Source organism: Lactuca saligna, chromosome 9, assembly GCF_052625555.1.
Source record: "Lactuca saligna cultivar CGN05327 chromosome 9, ASM5262555v1, whole genome shotgun sequence".
NCBI classification, from domain to species: domain Eukaryota; kingdom Viridiplantae; phylum Streptophyta; class Magnoliopsida; order Asterales; family Asteraceae; genus Lactuca; species Lactuca saligna.
Window position 1 is genome coordinate 85,248,530 of NC_136425.1, and position 3,517 is coordinate 85,252,046.

The window sequence follows — 3,517 nt, forward strand, 5'->3', positions numbered from 1 at the left end:
GCGTGACCGTACACATCCTTACATTTTGGACTTATAATTTCTGGGAAACCCTGATAACGTGAATGTTTTGAAAACTACGTTGAAAGAGATTCTGATTTTTAAATAATGTTTTGGGAACAACGTTTTTTTTTTTGTAAATACTTCTATAGAAAATGTTTTTTTTTTTAAAGTTTAAAATTTATGAAATTTTTATGGATGTTACATTCCTAACCTCTGCAACTTTATTCGATGATAATGAAGTTGTCTCTAATACTCAAGATTTAGTGATGAACCTAAGATTTGGTGATGAAATTGTCAAATCTATATTTGTTTTCCTTTTTTTCCCCACGAATCAGATAAGAAGTTCATTCAAGCCAAATGTATTTTTTTATTCTATTTTGATTTCTGGGTTGATTGGATTGAAAGTCTGGTTATAATGAATTGGTTCTAGTTTTGATTTATTGGATTGGATTTCTAATTTTTATTTTATATTTAAATTTTGTCTTGAATGGATTCAATATGGTTTTTATTTTCCATGATGTTTCTTTGCTCTGGTAGTATAGGAGATAATGGCATGGATATTTCTAGCTTAATCCGGTGATATTTTACTCCGGGTAGAAAGCAGTCTGGGTGGAAGAGTATAAGGGAAAAAGGGGTATGTAGTTTTGTAGAATAATCAAAATCTTGTAATAATAAATTAAAAAACAAATACATAAATAATAAAATTTATTAAAAAGAACTTAATAAGGATATAATAGTCTTTTTAGGATAAACAATGACCAAGCGCATAACAAAAACAAACAGGAGGGACATTCTGAGTAAAAAAAAAAGTTAGGGACCAAACATGCAAATTACTCTAAACCAAAAGGATGGTTCATGTAACTTACCCTATTTTTTATAATAAGTTCATTCCAGTTTTCTATATCTAATAATAAGGTCATTGCTATTAAAATCTGATACCAACAAGAAAAAATTGAATAAAAGCGAAGTACGGGTTAAACTTGCGAGATTATAACTTGATTGAATGATTTCCACCTTCGAGAGGATTTGAACTCGATTGAATGATTTCCAATTTCAAGAGGGGGAGCTCTTCGAAGATGCATTACATATTTCTCCGTGCTCTAACTTGATTAAGCCTCCTATTTGAATTTATTGTAATTAATAATATGTTCATTGATATTTTGGCCTGTTATTTGAATTTTTTGCTAGTCTTTGTAACTAGTAAGTTTATTGCTACATAATTTTTTATAATAAGTTCATTCCAATTTTATATATCTAATAATAAGGTCATTGCTATTAAAATCTGATACCAACGGGAAAAAGTTGAACAAAAGAGAAGTAGAGATTCAAGTGGTAGGATTAGAACTTAATTGAATGATTTCCATTTTGGAGAGGGGGAGGTCTTCGAAGAGACATTACATCTTTATCCATGCTCTAACTTACTTCCTTTCCCTCTCTTTATTCAATCCTAAAGAACAGATAACTACGACATGAACAATATCGTAAAAGACTATTTTGCCCTTCCTTGTTTTTTCTAGAGCAAGTATACTTATTTTCTTGTCTTGCCTCAATATCATACCTGGACTTTGTTTGATAATATAATACATTTTTAGTATTTACTTTAGCTATTTGATTTTTTTCTAAATGATATTAAGTTCATTGTCACTTTTTGTAACTGATAAAATGTTTGTTACTATTAAAATCAGATATGGACATTGTTTGATAATAAGTTAATTACTATCTGCAGAAGCATGTACATAGCGAATTGATGTTACCCTATGGTGATATGATCCAAAGATGTGCCAAGGTTTTGATAGACAATATTGATGAAAAATTTGTCAATATTCTTGTTTCCATCATGAAAAAATAAGTTGGTAACCTACAACATGCGATTAACATTGTAACTGAATGGCCACCAATTGTAACTATTCTCACCAAGGTACATCTTCAAATTAAAACAATGAGATAATAAAACTTGTTATTAATGTAGGAATGACAAATAGAGCAACAAATTTCGACCATTAGTTTTTTTACAACAACCACAACTGGTGGTACCAAAAAGAACATGCCTAGCCAATTGACTAGAAAAGTAAGGCCAAATGAATCATCTGTGGTCATTTGAAAACCAACCTAGTGTTTCATATTGTAGCCGATACTGGGATCTTGCAAGTTGAGATGTATGATTTTTCAGTTACACGTGGAGAATATTTCCGTTTGTCAAGAAAACAAATTGTAGATGTTATGATCATAAGTGATTGACTGATGTAAGTACATTATAATTTACTATTATTTTTTTCCATAATGTTTTGTTTATAGAGATATTAAATTATTGTAACATGTGTTGTCATCTTGTTTGTAGGGTTCTACAAACAATGTTTCAAACAAGTATGAACAAATGTGCTTTCCTGGACCTGTATAAAATTATAGGGGAATCCTACCGGAAAAATCTAAAGGGTGTCATTGGTTATCTTGTTAATGTCATGTGTTTTCACCGTAGAAAAGTGTTTCTCATCGCACCATATTTGCAAAATTATCATAAGTTGCTTTCTTCATTATAAGTTATTTGTTTAATTTGTTAATCATCTTTACTAAAAGTTTAAACATTACTTGTAAGCATTCGGTCCTCCTGGTGATTTGCCCTTGCAACTGCATCGTATATATTTTGGAATCATCTTACAAATCCCGTAAAAATTCCTGTTGACACTTATGGCATTCTTTTTATAAATTTGAATATAACAATACTGCTTATTTCTTTTTAGTGCTTTCGTGATGTATGAAAAGGACATATCTACTCATCTAATTATATATATATATATATATATATATATATATATATATGTATATATGTTGTAATTTTATTTGTTTGATTAATGTTTATATTCTATCACTTCCTAATGCAAACCATCAACTCAACATTTCTAAAAGTGAGCACTATGTAATGAGATAGAGGTTTGATATTGTGATAAGTAGACAATATGGATTCCTGAGCAAGTAGTTATTAAACATTTTTTAATTTTTTTAATTAAAATTAACCCTATGTTTCTTAACTAATACTTTTAATTTTATTTTTGTATAGTTCTATATCTTTTGGAATGACAAACCTCCCTTTAAAGAAAAGATATTGCTTACAATCTTTTCTTATATGGGCTAGAGAACTTCTAAATAATCATATGACTAACGTATGTAGACGCATATATAGTTAGTTATTAATGTTTACAACATTTAATTTTACTTTAATGATTTGTTGATGTTCTTTTAACTTTACATCCAGCAACTTGATTGCAACACCGTAGATGATGGCTCCTATTTGTTGTCTTAGCTACTCGCTACTATTGGATTCCTAAGTAAAGTAGGACTTGGAGTCTAATTTGTAACACCAGCAAAATTTAGGTCAAAAATAAATTTTTCAATAACCTTAATTGGGATAAATAAAGTGATAGAGATCGTAACTAGGTTTCTGAAAATATAAAGAACACAAAAATCTGAGATATAACGAAGAAGTTATCACCAATCAAAGATCCACCACAAAACTGACAAA